Genomic DNA, 23,699 nt, shown 5'->3' with positions numbered 1-23,699 from the left:
AAAATGAATTTCTGATGGTTGAGAATGAGTCCCATGAGGAAATCAGGAAAATTTTAAAAAGTATTATATGAATAGCTCTTACAATGCATCTTTAAAAAAATAAAATGTGTTTTGAAAGCAAGGTTTGTTTGGGCTTATCTCGCCACAGGACTGTCTGGGTTTCTACCCCCAGTGGAAAAGCGACGCCGCTCTGGCTTCCCTCCTCCTTTTGTTCTGTGGCAATCATCCATCCAAGTCTGCAATGTGCCTACAGTTTCCAATCACACATTTCTTTCTTGCTGCCACTGTGGGGTTAAGGCATATGATAGCATTTGGAAGAAAATAAACATCCCTTGTAATAGGCCAATATAGCAAACCCTGGTGAGTGGGATCTATCAAAAGCAAACTTGGGTAATGATCAAGGGAGAAAATAAAGCCTTTATTCTTGGCTGCTGAGAGTGGTGACTTCCAGCTAGGCTGTTCTTTCATTTTATTGTTAGGGTGAGTTCAAGTACACCTAATGCCCTGAGGGAATCACACCGTTGAAAAACTCCATATTTGAAAGAAGAAGAAATTCTAAAGTTATAAACACATCTAACTTGGAACCATCAGGGTATTCCATATTTTAGGGCATTTTCTTTTCAAGTTTTCCTTCAGTTCACATAAAAGCCCTACTTCTTTGTTTTTCTTTGCCAAAGGATGGGGCCCTGGACAAGAGTTCTGGAAAAGCCTACGAGGCCTTGGGAGCTTCCCCTCCTGGTGCTGGCAGCTGGCGGATGCCTGTGATGCTATCTATGCCTGTCAGTTTAATCTCACAGCGCTGCCTAACAGGCACGACATTGTCCTGGAGTGCTTTTACTGGAACTGTTTTAATGACTGTGAATAATATTTTGAAAGACCCAACCCCTGATCTTCCATTAACAAACCTGGCTATTTTGCTTTTGAATGTCCAAAAGAGCCAATTATCCTGCAAATCTCTGATTCAAGTGTACCAGATTGAATTACAGAAGTGCGTATTTCAGGGAACTCCCCTTGCATTCCAAATCTGTCCAGTTGAGGTAGGGTTTTTTGATAGAAAAGATTTCCTTTTTTTTTTCAAATTGTGTCCCATTTCAGAATACTTACTTTACAATATCTCTCACCCTTGGTAACAGAGGGGCGGGGTTCATATGTTGACATCCAACCTCCTGAGAGGTGGTGAGAGACAAAATCTCCCCAGCCTCCTTAGCCAACTGTAATGATGAAAGACATACAACAAAATGATGTCTTGTTTAATGTGGGATTTTATGTGCCACTGGAACATAGGCAACATCTAATGTGAAATGGCTTCTGCTTCAAACAGAGGGCCAATATTTTGCCCTCTGTTTACTATGTTGCCCAGGGTTACCACAACCTTGCTAGAGTTCCAAGCACAGTGCTTATCAGCAGAGATGGATGCCATTGTAAGGAGCCTGGAAATCCCAGGTGTAGGTACTGAATAAACAAGAAAGGTATTGTAATAATCTCAGTTGTGAGGATGAGGGAAAGAAACAACCACTGAAGAATTTTGATAAGGGATTTTTCTAGCTTTCAAACCTTTCTCAGGAATATTTCAGCAGGGTGGGACTTAGGGCCACTTATTCAGCTTCATGATTGGCCATTTTCTGTCCATTCCTGCACCTTTTCTCCTCCTTCTCCTGTGGGTAGTTCTCTCCAGTTGTCTCTTCTTTTTACATATCCAGGACATGCTGATAACATTAATGCTTCTACAAAGATACAGGTTTTAACAGGGAAAGGAGGTGGGGTCTGGCATGTGGTAGATAATCAATGTTGGTTGGCTAAATAAAAGCCAAACTTCATCTCCATTGACTTTATTACTACTTAAACTGAACATTTAAAAAAAGAATTAGTCTTGGACGTGATGCAACATTATGTCTAAATCAAACTTTTTTATTACCTTGGATTTTACAACCTTCTTATCCTTCTGGTTAAGTGAGAGCAGGCAACTCCATCTGGCATGTAAAGAACCGGAAAAAAATTCTATGGATTTTTGTATCTGTTTATTTATCCTGGTACATGTTGTAGCTACTGGTAGAATATTTGGATTTTTGCCAGTTTGTTAGAAGAGTAGATTTTACTTTACATTTATTTTTTATGAACAAGATTGAGCATCTTGTTATATGTTTAAGTGTCATTTGTATTTATTTTTAAAATAATTTCTTGCTGTTACCTCTTGCCCATTTTTTTCTATCAGGTTGTTGGTCTTTTTCTTCTCCACTTTTAGAAGCCTTTGTAAATCAAGGATATTAGCTCTTTGTGTTTGTTACATATGGCAAATACACTTCTCTAGATTGTCATTTGTTTTGTACTTTGCTACTGTAAATGTGTTTTAATTTCATAGAGCTAAATTTATCACTATTTCTCCTTGTTGCCTCTGTTTTGAATCATGATTAGGAATACTTGTGCGTTTTCAGGTAATGAAGAAATTCATCTCTGTTTTCTTCTCATATTTGTGTGGTTTTATTTTTTACATTTCAGTCTCTAAACTATTTTGAATTTCCCTGGTGTCTATTATAAGAAATATATCCTATTTTATCACTTTTCATATTGCTATTGAGTGATCCCAATATTATTTGTTAAGAAGGCCATCCTTTCCCCACTGATTTGAAATTCTGCTTTTTTTTCATGTATTAAATTTCCACATACTACCATGTCTATTTCTGGATTTTCTGTTTTATGACAATAGTCTGTCTGTAAACCAATATTATGCTATTTTTAATTATATAGACTTTATCATTTATACAGTAACAATAATTTGTAATGTCATTTTATACACAGTACGAAAAGTTTGCCCCCCACAACCAACCCACCATGCTCCTTTCCCAGGGCTTTTGTAGTTATTATTGCTTGTTTGTTCTTCCAAATGAATTTGTTACCACTTTCTCTAGATCTAGAGATAAAAGACTGTTGATATTATACTGAGATGGCATTAAGTTTGTTAATCAACTTAGGGATGATTTACATCTTTACAGCAATGAGTTTTTTTTTTTGCCAAGGTATACTGCTTGTCTTTCCGTTTTCCACTGAGTAAGCTCTGTAGTTTTTAGGAGTGTTTTATTATTTTCCTCTTATAGGCTTTATATACTTTTTTTCTTTTTCTTTTTCTTTTTTTTTTGAGACGGATTCTCGCTCTGTCGCTCAGGCTGGAGTGCAGTGGCGCGATCTTGGCTCACAGAAAAGCTCCGCCTCCCAGGTTCATGCCATTCTCCTGCCTCAGCCTCTCAAGTAGCTGGGACTACAGGCGCCCGCCACCGTGCCACTATTTTTTTGTATTTTTAGTAGAGACGGGGTTTCACCCTGTTATCCAGGATGATCTTGATATCCTGACCTCGTGATCCGCCCACCTGAGCCTCCCAAAGTGCTGGGATTACAGGTGTGAGCCACCATGCCTGACCGGCTTTATGTATTTCTTAATCTTCATGTTAAAGTTATGCCCAATGTTTTCTTTTCTAAGTGTAAATAGAATCTTTCCCATTATATTTTAATTTCCCATTAGTTTTCTTTTCTTTTCTTTTCTTTTTTTTTTCTTTTTGAGACGGAGTCTCACGCTGTTGCCCAGGCTGGAGTGCAGTGGCGCGATCTCGGCTCACTGCAAGCTCCGCCTCCCGGGTTCCCGCCATTCTCCTGCCTCAGCCTCCTGAGTAGCTGGGACTACAGGCGCCCGCCACCGCGCCTGGCTAATTTTTTGTATTTTTAGTAGAGACGGGGTTTCACTGTGGTCTCGATCTCCTGACCTTGTGATCCGCCCGCCTCGGCCTCCCAAAGTGCTGGGATTACAGGCTTGAGCCACCGTGTCCGGCCTTCCCATTAGTTTTCAATTGATTTTTGTTTTACATGTGAGAGCTATTTTTGAAAGTATACATTTAAACTACTATAATAAGTTATCTTATTGTTAATAATGGTTTTCCACTAATTTATTTTTTAGGGGGACATTACAGATGTATAATTTTATCACATGCAAATACCTCTTTTTAATTCTTAGACTACTAATTGCTTCTCTTGTCTTATTACATTGGCCAAAATCATCAACATGATATTAAATAGTAGCTCTAGTGCGTTTTAGAAAGCTATTCACAAAGAATAAAGTTGATTGTTTCAGGAAGCTTTTCCTCTTTTTCTCGCATTTCCCTCTTCCTTCCTAGAAAGAAAGAATATGACAATGAGATGCAGAGTAGAGTTCCCAACATTAAGCATAAGATAGACAAAGGGAGTCTAGGAATCTGGATAATAATGTGTTGTTTAGCTGCCAACATTTGGATGCTTCATTTATGTAGATGCTTCCAAGATAATTGCTCAATTAATTATCAAGACTCTACATGTTCACAGAGATATTTGACCTGAGTTATTTCCTTTGCCAGCATAAATAATGAAGGATGAGTAAAAGACTTAACTTGGATAAGAAAACTTTCTCATACATTCTGCTTAAGCCAGAAAGCCATTTCCTTGAAGTTTCTTAGCATTCTAGGGCTTATATGGTGCCAGGTTGAATGCTAAGTGTTTTATCTCATTGGTTCCACACAACACACCAAATTGAGGACTGGAGGTGTTATGTAACTGGCTCAAAGTTATAAAACTCATAAGAGGCAGAGGAAATTGAAACCGAGGATTGTTGAACTCTAGACTGCCTCCCATGTAGCCCAAGTACTCCAAACTGGGCGCCCTGGTTTGGATATGAACTTGCACTGCCAGTGAGGATCTTTCAATGAGGTCTTCTGGGGTATGTAGGTTTCATGGCTGCTCCTGAAGAAATTACTGATTATCTCTAAGTGATCACTGGCATTGGCATTATTAAATGTCCAATCACATTTAAGAAGCTGTGTGGCTATGTGGCTTTGTCACATCTGTTGACCACAGAAAATGACTCAGTCTATTATCCTGACAAATTGCATTTCAATCCCTTGAGAAAGATACTCAAATTGGAAAATCATCTGCACTTTTTCTTCCCTGCTACATCTCTGGCTTTACTGCAATCATTTCTTAAAACTTCCAACAGAACAGCAACAACTCTCACAATTGGCATGTTTTAAAGCTTCTCTTTCTGCTTCTATCTGAATTATTTAGGAAAGCTTTAGAAAATGAAAAAACTAAGACTCAAGAGCAAGCTTCTGTCTCTTTTAGAGGATGAGCTTCACATGGCTATTTTATTATTTTCCATATTAGAAGCAAAGTTTTAAAAACTATTCTTTATGCTTTTATGAAAATGTTATGTGATTTTTAAAAGTATTATGCATAAAGACAATACAAAAATTAAAAGGAAATCCTTTTTTTTTTCATTAGTAAGTATTCAGTAATGTGTCAAATCTTGATATACCTAATTTGTCTTCCTTCAACTTTACTTTTGGATTTCCTGATTCCAGTTTTTCAGAAGTTGACAGACATCATGTTATTGTCACTAATTCCTCCCACTCAGCTCTCAGAGGTTCATTGTTCTGAGGGAGAAATTATCATCTTCCCTTTTCCCTCCACTGGCTCAGTTTAAGAAAGTGAGGCAGATTATGGGTCTTCTGTTTTGTGCTTCAGCACAGGCTGGCATTTGATTCTGTAGTATCCCAAGACCTTTACTAGAAAGTTCCAACTCTTCATCTTTTTCTCCTGCTCTTCAGTCTTCAGAGCCTCTTTGTGGTTCAAGGGGTGTGGGTAAAAGGGAGAGTTTGCTGGACACCACTGGGAGGAAGCCTATGACCTGACCCTTAGGTACTGGGGAATACCTGTTCTAAGACAGTTAAGTGAGACTTTTCAAAAGTGATGGATAGGATCTGGCTTCATCCGCAGAGAAGACCAGCAGAACCACTTGGATATTGGGACATTAGGCATACTCATCTAGAGCTCCTCCAACCCCCCTTTTTGAGTTCAGGGCATAACTTCTTCCATGGACCACTCAGTCAGTGACATTTTCATGGCTAGTTTGGTGTAGCTAGTTTGTGGGTTCTCTAACACTGATTGCTCAGCCCACTTCTGATAATTGTGGCCTGAGAAAAATTTAAGAATTTAAAGGAGTAATGTTGGCATTTCTGAAAACCTTTTGTTTCTAGTGGTCTAAGCCTGGAATTAAAGCCTAGGAGCCCAGTGGCATCCGCGTACAAGAATCAGCTTTGCAAGCCGAATGTCTCCAGCTGTTGTGGAGCCTCTTGCTCCTACAACTTAGTGGAGCGTCTTTTAAGTAAAAAAAAAATACAAACATTTCTCTTTCTTTCTTTCTCTTTCTTTCCCTTCCTCCCTCCCTCCCGCCTTCTCTCTCTCTCCCTCCCTCCCTCCCTCCCTCCCTCCCTCCCTCCCTCTCTCTCTCTCTCTCTCTTTCCTTTCTTTCTTTCTTTCTTTCTTTCTTTCTTTCTTTCTTTCTTTCTTTCTTTCTTTCTTTCTTTCTTTCTTTCTTTCTTTCTTTCTTTCTTTCTTTCTTTCTTTCTTTCTTTTTTTCTTCTCTCTTTCTTTTTTAAACAGCATCTCAGTCTGTCACCGAGGCTGGAGTGCAGTGGTACAATCATAGCTCTCAGCCTTGCACTCCTGGGCACAAGTAATCCTCCCATCTCAGCTTCCCAAAGTGCTGAGATTACAGGCATAAACCACCATGCCTGACCATTTTTCCTTATTTTATGAAATATAGAATCATGTGAACAAATTGCTAAGATCTTGGAAGGAGTCTTGAAGGTTAAGCATGGTTAGCTTCCAGTCAAATCTGCCTCATCTCTGAGCAGCTCAATTGACTCTCTTCCCCTGTGGACTTCTGTGGCCTTGTGACTGTCCTAGCAACTCATCTTAACTTTCCTGTCACACCATTGTTTCTTCATTCATAACTATTTCTCAATCATACACACTTATTTTGATGTGTATTTCTCTGTAGCCCACCCTCTCTCTACCTAACAAGAGTGATCTGACAAATTATTTTCTGGAACAGCTCAATTTCTGTTGTCCTGATAGTTATTAATAGAACCCCTTTTCACTATCAGAACTGCTATAGTTTAGATGATAAGGTTTGTCACTTATTTATTGCTTTTAGTGACTTTATTAATACACTGTCATTGCTCATATGAAATTGTCTAGTTTCTGGACATATTTATATTTCTTCCTAACTTAGTTTTGGCTCTCCACTGTCCTTCCCAGGTTTAGTTAATATCTGAGTTGGAATCAGTCAGGATCCTGGGATTGGATGGATGTTTTATGAATGATTGATGTTTGCAGCAATTTTAGCAAAGTATTCAGCCTTATTTGTGAAGCCATCAGTACAGAACAAATGTTCATGACGTCGCAGTTATCCCATCTCAAGTAACCAAACACTACCCTGAACCCCCAAATTGCTCCTCCTCATAATCCATCCCATGTAATATCACATAAACTTGTCTAAGCCAGACACTTCCACTTACTGTAACAGAAGATGAAGTTCAGAAAGAGAGATTTTGCTTGGCGCTATGGTTCATGCCTGTAATCTCAGCACTGTGGGAGGCCAAGGCTGGTGGATTGCTTGCGCTCTGGAGTTCAAGACCAGACTGGGCAACATGGCAAAACCCATGTCTCTACTAGTCTCTACTAAAAATACAAAAAAATTATCTAGGTGTGGTGAAGCCCACTTGTAGTCCCAGCTACTTAGAAGGCTCAGGTGGGAGGATTGATTGAGCCTGGGAAGTCGGGGCTGCAGTGAGCTGAGATAGTGCCACTGCAGTCCAGCCTGGGCAACAGAGTGAGACCCTGTCTCAAAAAACAAAAACAAAAAACAGAAAGAAAATTCTAAATGACATATTTTTTTGGAAATGAGTGTCCATGGTCTATTTATATGACATGTACCTTGACAAAATAGTTTTTATAAATATGGTGTTAGGTCTGTTAGGTGTGTGATGGAACAAGCAGTAAAGAGATCATAAAAGTTTCATGAAACTGCTTGTGCTCAGCAAGCTTGTTTCATGTGTGACTCTTGTATAGAGCAAATAAGAAGTGGCTGAGATCCTCGGGCTCCCTAGACAAGGGGAAATAGATGTTGATGGTTGAAGTCAGTCCTTGGAGTCAGATCTGGGTTTGAATCTGTTCTCTGCTTCTTATAAACTGACTGGGCTTGAGTTATTTAACGTCTCTGAGCCTTGGTTTTCTCATCTGTGAAACTGGCATAATGATGCCACCTGTCTCACAGGTTTATTTTAAAAATTAAATGAGACACTATTTGTGTGCACTAAGCATGCTGCTAAGGCCTAACGGTCAGCATCATCTTCATCATCTGTGTGACTCTGTTGTAGTCTATTGACATTTTTGGCATCATTTTGAAAGAGGTAGAATTGTTGTGGGAAAGCATTGAGGGTAAACTTTAGAAATAGCACTTGTTAGCAGGAAAATGTGGAACCCAGAAGCAGGAATCCAGGTTCTCTTACTGATTGGCTTTGCAACCACAGGCAGGTTGCTTCTCTGTGTTTTAGGTTTCTCAGTTACCAGTGGCAGGTGCGGGTGTGAGGAACACCAATGCCCTCAGAGGTCACGTGAACCAAATGAAATCATACGTATTAAATTATTTTTTTCAAATACAAAGTACTACGTTTACATATTATAGGTTTGTGGTTATAAAGATTAAAGACCAGGGGCCGGGCGCGGTGGCTCAAGCCTGTAATCCCAGCACTTTGGGAGGCCGAGGCGGACGGATCACGAGGTCAGGAGATCGAGACCATCCTGGCTAACCTGGTGAAACCCCGTCTCTACTAAAAAATACAAAAAACTAGCCGGGCGAGGTGGCGGGCGCCTGTAGTCCCAGCTACTGGGGAGGCTGAGGTAGGAGAATTGCGTGAACCCGGGAGGCGGAGCTTGCAGTGAGCTGAGATCCCGCCACTGCACTCCAGCCTGGGCGGCAGAGCGAGACTCCGTCTCAAAAAAAAAAAAAAAAAAAAAAGATTAAAGACCAGGCCAGGTGTTGTGGCTCATGCCTGTAATCCCAGAACTTTGGGAGGCCAAGGTGGGTGGATCACCTGAGGTCAAGAATTTGAGACAGGCTGACCAATATGGTGAAACCCCATCTCAACTAAAAATACAAAAATTAGCCTGGTGTGGTGGCTGACATCTGTAATCGTAGCTACTCGGGAGGCTGAGACAGGAGAATTGCTTGAACCCGGGAGGCAGAGGTTGTGGTAAACTGAGATCATGCCGCTGCACTCCAGCCTGGCCAACAAAAAGATTAAAGGCCAGACAAGCTTTGGTGAGGATATGTACCTGCTGGGGCTTTATTGGTGAGGCGACTTAAACACCATTACTCACATCTGGTTGTGTTCCACTTGTGTCTAATTCTGGCTGACTTGGCCATATCATTATAAAAGACCAATGCATCAAAGGAGAACACTTAATTAATTATTTTATAGAGCCAGGGTCTTGCCATGTTGCCCAGGCTGGTCTCAAACTCCTGGTCTCAAGCAATCTTCCCATCTCAGCTTGCTGAGTAGGTGGGATTACAGGTGCAAGCCACAGTGCCTGGTCATGAACATTTATTTTAAAAGCACCTTATGCTTACTTGACCTTTCAGTGCTTCCAGTGTTGGGGTCATGGGACTGGGCTCCAGCCCGTGTACCCCCATCTAGATGTAGGACTTTGGGGAGGTCAGCTGACCTCTGTAGACACCTGTCCTCATTTCTTCTTTGGGGAGTTGAGAATAGATCTTTCAAAGCAATTCACAGACCGCCTGCCTCCCGTGACTACTATAGTCTGAGCAGCCACTCTCTCTTGCCTGGAGTATTGCAAATTGCAAGTCCTAATTGATTTGTGTAATTTGCTGCTTTGCCAACCACTTCCTCCATGTCTGTTCTCACATCACAGATCAGATTTTTCCAATGGACACCTTCAGTGTCTTCCTCTGCTCTTGGAATAAAAGACAAGCCCCTTCCCCTTCCCTAGGCCTCCAAACCTGTCCTAGTCTGGGTGTCCTGCCTCTTCAGACCCTCTGCCCACCTCACCTCACCTGGGCACCCCCCAACTTCTAGCTCCACTAACTTCTTTCTGCCTCAGTGCTGTTACTGCCCCTTTGTCTGGTCAGCCCCTACTCACCCTCCTGCCCCCAGCTCAAGTGCAATTTCCTCACAAAAGCCTCCTGAGGCCTCCCTGGTCTGAGCAGGCCCCCATTCCTGACTCTCCCAGGGCAGAACCTTTCCTTCCTAGCTCATGTCAGCATTGCAGTTTTATATTCGCTCATATGCTCATTCGCTTCCTCCTTGCCTCTCGCGCTGAACATCGCCACTTGAGGACAGACACCAGGTTTATCTTCATTCACTATGGATCCTCAGGTACCTGGCATGTAGGAGGTGCTGGATAAATATTTTTTGAGTGCATACCAAGATGAATGAAATAAACATGAACTATAAGGTAATTTTAAACATTTCACATATTGTGATTCTGTGCTCTTTTATCCACCAACTCAGGGCTGTTCAGTGTGATTCTTACATGGGACGTCCCAATAAAGCTCTATTATTTCAGGCCGGGCGCGGTGGCTCACGCCTGTAATCCCAGCACTTTGGGAGGCCAAGGTGGATGGATCACAAGGTCAGGAGATCGAGACCATCCTGGCTAACACGGTGAAACCCTGTCTCTACTAAAAATACAAAAAATTAGCTGGGTGTGGTGGCGGGCACCTGTAGTCCCAGCTACTCGGCAGGCTGAGGCAGGAGAACGGCGTGAACCCTAGGGGCAGAACTTGCAGTGAGCTGAGATTGTGCCACTGCACTCCAGCCCGGGCAACAGAGCGAGACTCCATCTCAGAAAAAAAAAAAAAAAAAAAAGCTCTATTATTTCTAGACATCTAACTTCTCAGAGTCCAATACTAGGGATTTAGTAAATTAAGTGGACACAGGTGTTCTGGAATTCTTTCAAGGATGTGAATTATGAGCCAATAAGGCAAGAGAATCAGAATTCCAGAAGAACCCAGTGGGACTGATGATGACCAAGCCTTCTCCATGGACTTTCTTGGCCAAATTTGGCCAAATTTCCTGCCAGAACAGTGCTGAAGTTAGGACCACACAGAGAGCCCGGCTGTTAGTCAGCACTTGGGTTGTCGGTGCCTGCGATGCCCAGTCATCTTTATCCAGTCTAGGCCATGTTGACCCTCTCTTGCTCCTTCACTCTTCTGGGCAGGCGCTGTGATTCACCCTTGAAAAGTCATGCAACCCTCTGGTGTGCACAAGCCCCAGTCCACTTATTAAGTTTGTGAATTCCAGGGGCAGTGGCTTGCCTGGTGGATGCCCCTCTCCCCATCTCTCCTGGGCTTTGGCACTCATTCTTTCCCAGGAGACCTGTCTTTCAAGTCCCCAGAGTGACTCAGGGTGACTTCATGCTGGATTTCATTTTCATGTATTCAGTTCAAATACGTTCTTTTAAAAGCTCTACTTTTCATTGACAGTAAGAAAACTGCCCTGGTTTGTAAGTCTGACACAGGGCCCGGAAACTTCAAGTTTTAAAAGGATCACAGGTGATTTTGATACAGATACTCGTGGACAAAGCTTTACACTATTCTAGAAGCAGCAGTACCCGCAGCCCAGGCATTCATGTTTCTTTTGAGCCAGCCTCAGGGATGAGTGAGTGTGGTGGAGGGAGCTAATGGGTGATAAATTGGTGGAATAGGTCCCTAGCCAAGGGCAAACCCAATTTTTTTTTCTTCTGATTTCCAGAGACAGTTCAGCTTCACTTGTTTGTCATATAACACTGTCTCTACCCTGCCTGCTGGTTGGAGCACAGTTGAGCATGTGAGGGTGTGCGGAGCTCCGATTATGGGCACTGGAATTGATGGGGACACATCAGCCTTCACGGACAGCCAGGGCGGGTGAGAGCAGGCCAGACAGCGCCCACGGTCACACAAGTGTAGCAAGAGAACAGTCAGCTTGTTAGGGAAGCAGTGAGTGAAGTGTTATGAGATATTTATGTCTAGGAAGAGTGTGCTGGTTACCAAATTAATCCAGGCATTCTTAAATGTTTTTCTCACTATACCATTATACTTGCTTATTATAGGGAATTAAGAAATATTTTAAAATAGGAAGAGTAATATAAAATTCCTCTGTAAACCAACTACTTAGAAATAACTAGCAAAATTTTATGTATATTCTTCCAGTATGAAATATATATTAAATACATATTATTACAAATATCTGTTATATTATTTATATATAAATATAGATTAATTACATATTTATATGCTAAAATATGTTATGTATTTAATATTGACAATACACAAAATATCACTACTTACATATACATGTGCACATTTATATATAGACAGAAACACACACAAATTTTGTTTTAAACTTAAAATAATAAAGTTTATATTTTGCTTTTTTTCACCTGCCATTACATTGTGATGTTTTCCCCATGAGATTCAATAGTCTTCAAATACATGTCTTTTCTTTTTGTGGGGTTGATGGAGTCTCACTCTGTCACCCAGGCTGGAGTGCAGTGGCGTGATCTGGCTCACTGCAAGCTCTGTCTCCTGGGTTCGTGCCATTCTCCTGCCTCAGCCTCCCGAGTAGCTGGGACTACAGGCATCCACCACTGTGCCTGGTTAATTTTTTTTTTTTTAATATTTTTAGTAGAGACGGGGTTTCACCGTGTTAGCCAGGATGGTCTTGATCTCCTGACCTTGTGATCCGCCCGCCTCGGCCTTCCAAAGTGCTGGGATTATAGGCATGAGCCATCGTGCCCGGCCAAATACATGCTTTTTAATAGCTGTATGATATATGATGTCATGATGAAAATGAATTATTACTTGATTTTAGCCATTTATATTGTTTCTAAATATTCATTATTATAAAAAATGCTTCAATGAGTGATCTTGAACTTAGATTTTAGTCTATTTCTTTGATAATATTAAATTGCCATTCCTTTAATAAGTCAAAAACTGGGATGATTGTGTCCTAATTTAGTGTCTTGCTGAAACTGAGTCAAGAAACATTTCCAAAGTGAACTAGTGGAATTGCTTTCCAAATATCTGATGTCAGAGGAAGGAAAGGAGGCTGGGAGAGCCCCTTCCCACTGCACTATCCCCTCCCATCACAGACAAAAGACTCTCCTCTCTCTGTCTACTGTGCATCTGCACAACCAGTGGAGCCCTCGTTAGTTCTGGCATTTGTGGGCAGGGAAAGCACTGTAACTACTTTAGCAGCTATTTCACTAAACGTTGTCTGTGTGGCATTCATGTATCTCAGAGGGTGTAGCCTGGCTCACAGAGTATCTGATTCCATGTAGCACAGCTTTGCTATGCTGGAGCCAGGGTGGAGAATTGTACCACAGTGTTAAGAAGACAGCCCACAGAACCTTGGCAGGCAGAACATCATGCTTTGAAAAAGTTAAAGATTGATGATAATTAGTTAATGAGATGTCAGGCTCACTAAAGAGAGGAAATCATTAATTAGTACTTAATCTGTTTTTAGATATACTAGACTAGAGTCTTACAATTTCCAGCATCATCAGCTTTAAACCATGACATGAATGCAAAGTGTAATGTCTACCACCAGACTTTTTGTAATTATTAAAATATGCTTTGGTACACTGAAACAAACATTAGTTTTAATTCAATTTTAATTGTGGGGAATGAGAATTTGGAGCATTGACTTAGAGTTTCTAAGGAAAGAGAAATTTCAAAGTGATGTGTTTAGATTCACTCTCCTTCATCCACTGTAGAGGGGCTGGTTGCCCAAGCATTGCCCCTTGGCAGCTTCTCACAGGGAGGTGATGTCATGCCTGCCTCCGAAGGCCCATTTGGAGGAGATCCTTGAGATGGCCTGGGATCCACCCCATGCTCACCCCAGTTCTGTACTTTTTTTCTGCCTTCATCCCTGAGGCCATTCCTGCCTTCTCTCGGTCAGCTCTGCCCTTCACCTGTGTCGCTGGGGTATCCCTTGATCCACACACACAGCCCTGGCGAGGACCCACCCCCACTTGCACTGTGCTCTTGGGTTGTGGGGGTCACCATCAGGTGCTTCTGTCTGCTTGGGGCTGGCCCCGAGCTCTGCTCACCTCCTGTGCAAGCTTGAGTTAGATAGACTAAGATTCTCTAAGCCTCCATTTCTTCATCTACAAAATGAGGCTAATAACAGGAACAATGCCATCAGGTTTTGAAGATGAAATGAGGTGACAGACATCTGGCACACAGCCAGGGTTCATTGAGTGTTCGCTCTTAGAGATATGATCATAGTGTGAAGTCAGTTAGTTGAGAGCTCTTTAAAGTCAGGGAATTGGCTTTGAGCTTTCTGTTTCATCTCTGCAGGACTCAGCATGGGGTAGAACATCTGTGGATGCTGAATACTTGTCATTTGACTCTATTTCCTGGAGGTTAATGATTTTCTATTAGCACAGCCTGGCTTTTTTGACTGTGACCTGGGTGTTTCTGCCCAGGTAACAATGAGGCTGCAGCCGCTTTCTTATTTTACACACCATCAGTGGTGCATTCATAAATGGTTTCCAACCAGTTCAAAAAATAAAAAAACACTGATTTGTGGATTTCGTTAGCGTAAATAGTTTCATTATGGCCAACTTTGAGCTACCGTCGTGACAGGAACTGGCTTGCAAAAGCCCTCAAAGGTTTTGCAGTTGACACTCTTAGCTGCTCGACCTATATACTGCAACTGGACTCATCTAAAAGTAGAAACCAGGGGACTTCAGTGGTGCCTAACACTGACATCAGAATTCACAAGGGTGAGCTGGTGTTCTGAGTGACTTTTAGCTTTCATGAGACCTCGAGTCAAATCCGAATTCACATCTGGCATTCATCCTACACATTACAGGGCAGCCTTGTGGACAGTGTTGTTCGTCTTCCTAACGATCCTGGGTGTCTCAATGAGAAATGTCAAAATTCGTCTGCTTTACAGAGTATTTCATCGAAAGGAGAACACTTGTTTGGCATATGATGCGTAAAATGGGTCTAATTAGCCACGGATCTAATAGCAAAGCATTCTTTGAATTGAGGTTTGAGCCTGCAGAATACTTCTTCTTTCTAAGCCATCATTCATCATTAAATGCATAAGGACAGTGCAGGCCATGTCCCTTGCAGTATTCCCAAAGGCCTGCTGCATACAGCCACATGGGTCATACAGAGCACAGCTCCAGAGATGCCGCTCACGTCAGCTCCGATAAGAATGATGCCTGTGGAGCTGTGCAATGCTGCTGCTCTTTCTATTTTTATTTACATGTATTCCCTACTCAAAGAAGTTGACAACCAAATAACTAGAAAACGAGAAATGTCAGAAGTGTCTAGCACACATTTCTAGGGCAGTTTCTCAGAAAAAGGGTCAGCCCTGTTTAGCCTATGGCAGACGAATTGCCTTTATCCAATACAGAAAAGACTGAGTGGTCACCACATATAACAACTCTGCTAGGTGCAACTATAACATTAAGATGCCCTAAGTAGGCTGAGTGCAGTGACTCACACCTGTAATCCCAGCACTTTGGGAGGCCAAGGCTAGTGGATCACTTGAGGTCGGGAGTTCAAGACCAGTCTGGCCAATATGTACATACCCTGTCTCTACAAAAAATACAAAAATTAGCCGGGTGTGGTAGCACGCACCTATAATCCCATCTACTCGGGAGGCTGAGGCAGGAGAATTGCTGGAATCCGGGAGGCAGAGGTTGCAGTGAGCCGAGATTGTGCCACTACACTCCAGCCTGGGTGACAGAACGAGGTTCCATCTGTAAAACAAAACAAAGCAAAACAAAAAACAAACAAAAAAATGTAAAATGAAATGCCCTAAGTGCCCAGCAAAAAAAAATTTGTAGCTGCCTATCACCCTGTCCATTTTTGAGTTAAATTGTATACCTCTGTGTATTCTATCGTGCACCCTTCTGGGTACAATAGAGGTAACAAAAAGGTACAGAGCACAGGCCACCCTCCAAGAGCTTCCTACCTTTTCAAGACACCCACATGTGTGCATATGCATCCTGTGGGAATAATACAGTAAGCATACCACTCTGCAGTGACATGCTGACTTGGTTTAAAGCCCGAACATATAAGAAGACATCTGTTTAGATGAATGTGGTCCATTTTAATCTAGTTGCTCTTGGAATCTGAATAATTATTTCAATGTTGCTGCTATTGTCCAAATTATATTTGCATTTTCTTGTTTGGAATTGCCTGCAGAGTCCATGACATGTCCTTGTGAATATCCACAGTTAATGCAGGTTTTTCAAGGGTAGATTTAGGGCAAATTCTTTGATAAATGTATAGGTTTATAAGCTGGCTATGAAGATACAGCAAATATTATAGGTTGGCTTATTCAACTTGCATCTCAATCTTCCAGCCCCTTGTCTTCCCTTGTCTTAGAGACTGGGAAGCCAAATATTCAATCTCCCAGCTTTTGTGTGTAGCTTAAGGTAGGTAGCAGGGCAAGCAGTCCTTGCCAATAATATGTAGGTAGAAGTTCCTGGGAAAGGTTCTCTTCTCTAATTAAAAGGCAAAGCCTTGGAGAAGGAAGGTTTTGGCCATTTGGTTGTCCTCCATGCCTCTATATGGGATATAGGGGGAGTATCAGGTGGATTACAACCATGAGGACACTGTGAAGACAAAAGCCACTTCCTCAGGGTGCTTGGTCAGAACAATCGGAGGACCTGGGCTCGGCAACGCCATGGAACTGCCATCCATCCTGGTCCCAGACTGAACATCACTGGATATCCTGTTACACAAACAAAATATGCCTTTGACTTATTAAGCATCTGATCATCCAGTTGTCTGTGATTTATAACCAAACGCACTCCTAACAGAGTACTGAAGACAATTTCATAACGAGAAGTCTAAACATATCTTGAACCACTGCAGAATTATGAAAGAAGTACTGCTTTTCACCCGAGCAAGGTTAGGATGGCTGGGTTTTGATATATGGAGGCAAGGGACAGAACACTGCCGTTTACTGAAGGTCTTCTTTGTGCCAGGCACATTTCAAATGTCATTTCCTTTAATGTCGTTGAGATCAGAGTTGGTACCATTCCCCGCCACTAAAAGGAGGAGCTGGAGTTCACACGGGAGTCTGGATGGCTCCCAGGACTGGCATGTGCTCCCAGGTCTGGCGCGATCTCCACTGACTGCAACTTCTGCCTCCCGTGTTCAAGTGATTCTCCTGTCTCAGCCTCCTGAGTAGCTGGGATTACAGGTGCACACCACCACGCCCAGCTAATTTTTGTATTTTTAGTAGAGACAGGGTTTCACCTTGTTGGCCAGGCTGGTCTCGAACTCTTGACCTCAGGTGATCTACCTGCCTCAGCCTCCCGAAGTGCTAGGATTACAGGCGTGAGCCACTGCACCTGGTCTCCATTTTCTTTTTCTGCAAACATGTTCTCTGTTAAGTCCAGACAGTGAACCCTGAGTTTAGCCATCTGGGGATAAGTTGACATTTTGCATAACTTAGATTTTCGGGGTCTCTTCTTATCACTTTCCATCTTTGCAGCCAAAACCAGGTTGCCATTTAGGAATGGCTCTTTGCAGTTTTTATTTGAATGAAAATTTTCCTTTGATTTCATGTAGTTCTCCACATCTTTAACATATCAGAATTTAAAATAAACTACAGATTGCTCAGTTCAATAGATACAATGTTTTTATGTATGATAATACATAAGTCAACATATACATAAGGTTTTAGACTTAACTAAAATATTGATTAGATGAAATAGAAATAAATTAATACAAATCTCTGCCCAAGTTATGTCAGAATAATTAGTATACTATACTTATACATTATTACATATAAGGCCCACATATGATGTTTTATATGTAATCCTAGTATGAGTCACCATTTTGGAAATAAATCATCTTTATGAACCAAGATATACATATTTTTAAACATACAAAGCCAAATTCTTGCCTGTCTGCAAGTTGAAACACGTGTGCAATTAATGGTGCTTCACAAAACTGAAAAAGATCTCTCAAATATTTATGAAAGATTGTTAAATTTTTAGCATTTTTAGCAACACAGTTCCAGACCTAAAGCGATCCGAGGCTTCTCTATTTTGCTAGTATCTGAGACATGTTAAAGCTCTATTTAGCGCTAAAAGTGTTGACTATTTGCTCTCTAGAGCCACCCCATCTGCTCTGGAGCTTGCGGACGGTGGGCAAGGCTGCACCCTGGGGGCTCGTCCTTGCTGGGAGCTTCTCTGTAGCTTAGCAGGAGGCTGCCCCTTGTTCCAAAGCAACACAGGCCTCTCTTTGCTTAACCTAAAGAGACATGAGGTGCCAGGAGCCACAAGGCAGGGCAGTTTTACTGTGGTGGTTCTGTGTTAGTGACAATACTGAGTCAGTGTGTCGCTTTCCAACAGGCATTTTAAATTTCCTTCGGATATTGTGATCACTCTCCCAGCAGGTCCCTCATTCCTATCCCTTCAGCTCCCATTTCTCTTTACTCTCATTGTTCATGTAATAAAGCAATGGGAAATTTCCTGAAATGACTTTTATTTTTATAACCTTACTCTGTGGTGTGTCTGTGGACAAAGACTACTCTAAAGGAGTCGAAGCTCATTACCAGTAACGTTTTCGAGGACTTTAAAACCAACTTTTCTGAGCTGAGCTGTCTGAGAGTTCCTCATGATACCGGTGACCACATTTTTCTTATCATTTTCTTATGAAGTTATTTTGAAAATTTTCCCATCCAAATGGACCAGTGGGTGGACAGGGGACACAATTACTAATAAACTATGTCATCATTTACAATATAAAATGGGAGAACTTCAACCAGGTTTTGGCAGCTAGCTGGTAACACTCCCGGTAACGTAAAAAAGGTATCTTGCTGTTAAAAAAATAAGTTTTGAAATAGTCAACTCATGATGGAAATCTTAAGTTATTTAAACATTTTCCAAAGGACACAGTCATCCCAAGAGCAATAGAATTGAAATAGGAACATTGTTCATTTATGTTGGGTTAAAAATACTTTGCATATTCAATGTTAATTTTAGCTTTAGCTTTTGCTCAGAAGTTCTGCAAATACCTGAAGGGATTTCAGCTTGCTCACCACCTCTCCTACACACCCCTGTCAAATGGCATGGACTGCTATTGTTATCAGTTTTAGTAGTCGCGTTATTTTCCATGTGAAGTCAGAGTTTAGAAGTGCTGCTCTTTTACCACTTTGGATGATTCCTACACTTCCTGGGAGGGAAGGATGACAATAGTCATATTGAATTGGTGTTCCATTTGGTCTCCTTTTCTTTAAAATTTTGTCACTGAAAGTGCAGAATATCTGAAACAGAATGAAATCTTACTGGAAAATACAGTCTGTTAGTGGGTGCTGGTGATACAACTTACTCCAAAGGAACAAGTTCAAATTCTGAAGTTCTGACCTTGGTGAGGGTGAGATAAGTTGCCTTGCTGTAGCATGCATTGATGTCTGAGAATGCCTTAGGAGGAAATAATAATGCACATGGTGATTGTTAAAAGTACTATCTGCTCCATAGAAACCTGGCATCTTTTGCAAAGTCTGTGATACTTTGAAACATAAAAGGCTGGGAGTGTCATCAGCTAGGAAGGATGAATGCAGCTGCTGTTGACTGGAATAAACAGAAGGTCCAGGTGGGAGCCGATTCTCCAAGGAGCTCACTTCTTTGGTTCTCAATGGGATAGTGGAAATAAGCTTCAGGCATTAAGAAGTCTGAAGTGGGTTAAGGTTCCAGTTCTTTTCTTGAGGAGTCCTCTGTCTTCCTGGTCCCAAATGCAGACCACTTTATGAAAGGCCTTTACCAGGCAGCTTTTCAGCTTCTGGAGAAACATTTCCTGCCAACTGGGCTCCACCTGCAGAGACGAGACACAGCTTGGGCAGGAGCATGGACCTCCAGTATCTGAAACTGAGCACAGAAGACCTACCTTCTTGGTAAAATGCATGAAATATTCTTTTACAGTGATGACTGCAACTTTAGTAGAGCCCATAAGTTTATTGAGTGCCTGCATACTCTGTGCCATGCCCTGCTCCAGGCCCTGAGCGTGTTAACAGTAAGACTGAGCCAACTTGCGTCCTGGACGAGCTGACATTTTACGGAGGGAGACAAACAATATGCTAAGAAACAAGAGAAAAATAAGATAAAGACAGAGATGATAATAGATTCAGATTAGAGTAATAGAAGACACTAACAGGATTCCAGGAGACAAGAACTTGTTTCAGAAACAATATAGGTAAGGTGATTCAGGAAGGCCTTTCTGAAGACGTAGTAGATCTCATTGCAAATGATGAGAAGAATCTAGCAATGGGAAGAATCAAAGGACAAGCATTCCTGGCAGAGAAAACAGCAGCTGCAAAGATGCTGAAGCCCTTTGCACTCTAAGAATAACATGATTTGGGTCACCATTGAAGAGACTGTAAATCTTTTAGCTACCTTACTTTATTTTTAGAGGCTTGTTTTTGTGAGAAATAATTGTTCCCAGCCCCACTTGATTTTGACATTAGGTTAAGTAGAAGGACTGATTTTCCAGTATTAAGTCCTGCACTGGATAAAGAGAATGCAAAGTTTTCTGTTGCGTAGTTGTTTATTTTTGTTTTTTCTCTTGGAGCTGCTTTTAATTAGAAACAAAACATGGCTTTAGTGTTAACATCTGATTAATGTAAAGATATATGTGTGCATGCTTTTTCTTGTTTCTCCTCTGTTCTACCCAAGCTCATGAATATAGGTTTATTTTTAAAGTCGTTGTGAAACTAAATGTGCATGTCACTAGAAATCACACACTTCTGAAGGGTTATAATCCTTCTCTCCTAAAAGTCTATCAGTTGAATCTGTTTTATTATAGAGAAGCCATCTACTTTGTTGTTTTCAATAAGTTCTGAATAATTTTCAAAATAAGATGGCATTTTACTCTTTCTGATAAAGAGAGCAAAGACACTGCTTTGCATTTCAAAGTATGACAGCATTATTACTCAGACAGCCTTCATTCTTTTCTGAAGTAACAGTTCTTTTCCTTTTTCCTAAACTGTTGTAACTGAAATGTGAAGTTACTTTCATAATAACATGGTTAAAAATATTAAAACTTTCAAAAATATTACCTAATATGATAAAGGAAAATTTATGCTCATATTTAAATTAGAACAATGAGTCTGTGCTAAACTTATTATAGAGTTTTATTACTTATAGTAGATGGATATATATAATTTTAGAAATAACGCAGAATTTACTTTTCAGAGCATTGCCATTTTGAGCTGTGCTTACTAAATAGCAAAGAGGTGGAAGTACATGAGTAAATGGTTGTGGGTGGTGGGCCAAGTAGTTTATCTTCAAAATGTTACTCTGTCACAAGTGGCTTATCTGTTTTGCAGCCACAGGATCTAAACCACTCTGCATGAGCAAAAGAAAATGCACAGAAAGAGACATTCTTCAAAAGCAGTTTGTTTCATGTTGTTTCAGCTCAGGGTGACAAATACTGGAGCATCGAAATGGAACTAGCCAAGTATAGGAAGAGCTGCTGCAAAGAGCAAAGAGTGGATGCATTTTCCCCTCTTATCCCTAGATCTGGGAGATACGGCTTTCCTTTGAAGTTTTTCTGTACTGTGGAATTGCAGCAATTTCCTTGTGATTCTGTTCCCAAGCCTGGGCTTGTAGAAGATGGAGGCAGAAGGCAGGAAAGTTAGATGCAGAAAGGCGAAGCAGAGCCTTCGGGATTGTGGAAAGTCAGGACCATCTTCCTGCAGCAACACGTCATGCAGAGATTGATTTACCGTAACTTTCTTCATGGGAATCGGCAGCTCCTCATACACTCGGCAACTCATTACACAAATATTCCGAAACCCCTTCTGCTGAGCTTCAAATGGCCTGATGGCTTTCAGAGCTCCCTACCTATACACACTGGATCACCATTTTTCTCCTCCTGTCCACCCTCCTTGGCCTAACCCTTCGTGTGGCTCTCTGGTCATGTCCTTAGTCCTCTTTTCGATTTCTATCAGGACTTCTATGAAATCTGCGTGGCTTCCATTTTCTATCATGTCCCAGACCCTGATATTCAGCTGCCTCCTGATTGCTTCCTCTAAGAACTATAGACATCAAAGCTAATTTGGGTTAACCCAAAATTTAGCTTAATCCCCTCAAGCATAAAATTTATCTGCCTTCTCTGTTCCCAATCATGTTGTATGCCTGCAGCCACCCATTTTTCATAAGAGTTAGTTTTGACTACAACTTCTTAGTAGTCCATTGGTCACCAGGCACTATTGCTTATGTGGCATATATATCCTAAACCTGTGAAATCATCACAGTTCCATTGCTGTCCTTCCTGCCTCCAATCCCTCAGTACTGTAGTTGTTTCCTGCAGTCCCCAATACACACACACAGAGCCAGGAGATTTTCCCTCTAAAAGACAGATGTGCTTCCTTCATCCTAACAAAGTCTTCAGCAGAGCCTCCAACCTCTCCCCCTAAGGGTGTATAGGATGAAGTCCAAACTCCACATGTTACAGAACCCTTCACATCCAACCCCACTTACTTCTTGCCTAAATTCGAGGCAATAAATACTATTGCATACCTGATGTATGCAAGGTACTGAGAAAATAAAGATGGGTAAGACACTCCTAGGAAACTTGCAGTCTGAAGGGGTAGAGAGAAGAACTGGTGACTTAAAAATAATGAGTGAAGTGCTGGGAAGAAGACACCCATCCACCCACTTTTTATACTCCGGGTACACTGGACATCTCCCTGCTTCCAAAGCAGGCTGAGCCTCACATTGCATTTTCTGATTTTCCTCCCTGAAATTTCCATTCACCGTTTCCTGCATGCCATTCCTGCTCCACCTTTCAGATCCTAGGGGACTTTGTTTCCTCTGTGAAGTTTTTCCTTACTTCTGCAGATAGCTGCTTGCTCCTTGTTTTAAAGTTGCTAATGCATGGGATCATGCTGCTGTCACCTTGCTCACTGAAAGGCTGGACTGCCTTTTCTATGTCTGTATTCTTTGCCCTCCTCTCATTCTTTGGTACTTCGTAGGTGCCCAGTTTCTGTTCATTGAATAAATGAATCCCTCACTTGGCTCAAGTTAAAATCAAGCATCTTACCTGGAGTGATAAACATTCCAGCTCCCTGGAGCTCCTCAGTCATAAGTATATTGAGGTAGCAGGTTACCTAGATGAAGTCTTAGAAAGCAACACCAATTATCTCCCACTCCTTCTCTGCTTTCCTTCCTTTTGTCATTCTTCTAGTAGAGAGAAGAGGACCTAGAAAAGACTACCATTTGGGAGACTGGGAATGGTGACTGGGAGGCTACAGGAGGGCTGCCTGAAGAATGTGCTGGAATGAGGGAAAAAGATTGTATGACAGGGTTTGGGCTGTCCCATCCTCCAGGACTCATTCGAAAGCACTGTTCAGTCACTAGCGTTTTTCTACTTAATTGATGGGGAACAGCTTTCCACAGGATTTCACTTTTGCAACATGATTGGTAATGGCTACACAGTGTTCTTTAGATGACATCTTAAAATTTAATTAACTTTAGATGATGGCTTATAATTTAATTAACTTCCCCTATTATTGGGAAGTCAGACTGTTGTCTCTTTTGCACATCTAAAAAAAGGAGCACCTCCCAGGTCTGGCTCCCTCCTGAGGACAGAGATCTGGCTGTGCCCTTGTCTTTTGCATGGAAATTTACATGTTGCTAGGCTGTTTTGCACCCCCAGCCTGTCCTCTGGGGATAGGAACAAGCCTGCTCACTGGCCTGGATATTCTGTCGTAAGAGTCATTTTTTTGGCTTTGTAACACATGAGTATTTCAAAAGCCACTCTTGTGGCCTTCTATTACACTATGGAAAATTGAGGGTCC

At 41.6% G+C, this 23,699-nt stretch overlaps 1 long non-coding RNA gene across 2 annotated transcripts in view; it reads left to right on the top strand.

Moving 5' to 3' along the window:
- The first annotated feature begins 1,381 nt into the window (after window positions 1-1,381).
- The window catches only part of LOC105482268 (uncharacterized), a 57,710-nt gene continuing 35,392 nt past the window's right edge, over window positions 1,382-23,699 (top strand). For both annotated transcript variants that reach the window (XR_987513.2, XR_987512.2), the window contains exon 1: window positions 1,382-1,469. This is a non-coding gene — a long non-coding RNA (uncharacterized lncRNA). The remainder of the gene's footprint in view (window positions 1,470-23,699) is intronic.

The sequence above is a fragment of the Macaca nemestrina genome, chromosome 8, assembly GCF_043159975.1.
Source record: "Macaca nemestrina isolate mMacNem1 chromosome 8, mMacNem.hap1, whole genome shotgun sequence".
Taxonomy (NCBI): Eukaryota; Metazoa; Chordata; class Mammalia; order Primates; family Cercopithecidae; genus Macaca; species Macaca nemestrina.
The sequence above is the reverse complement of the archived record's forward strand: the minus strand, read 5'-3'. Positions and strand labels throughout refer to the sequence as shown.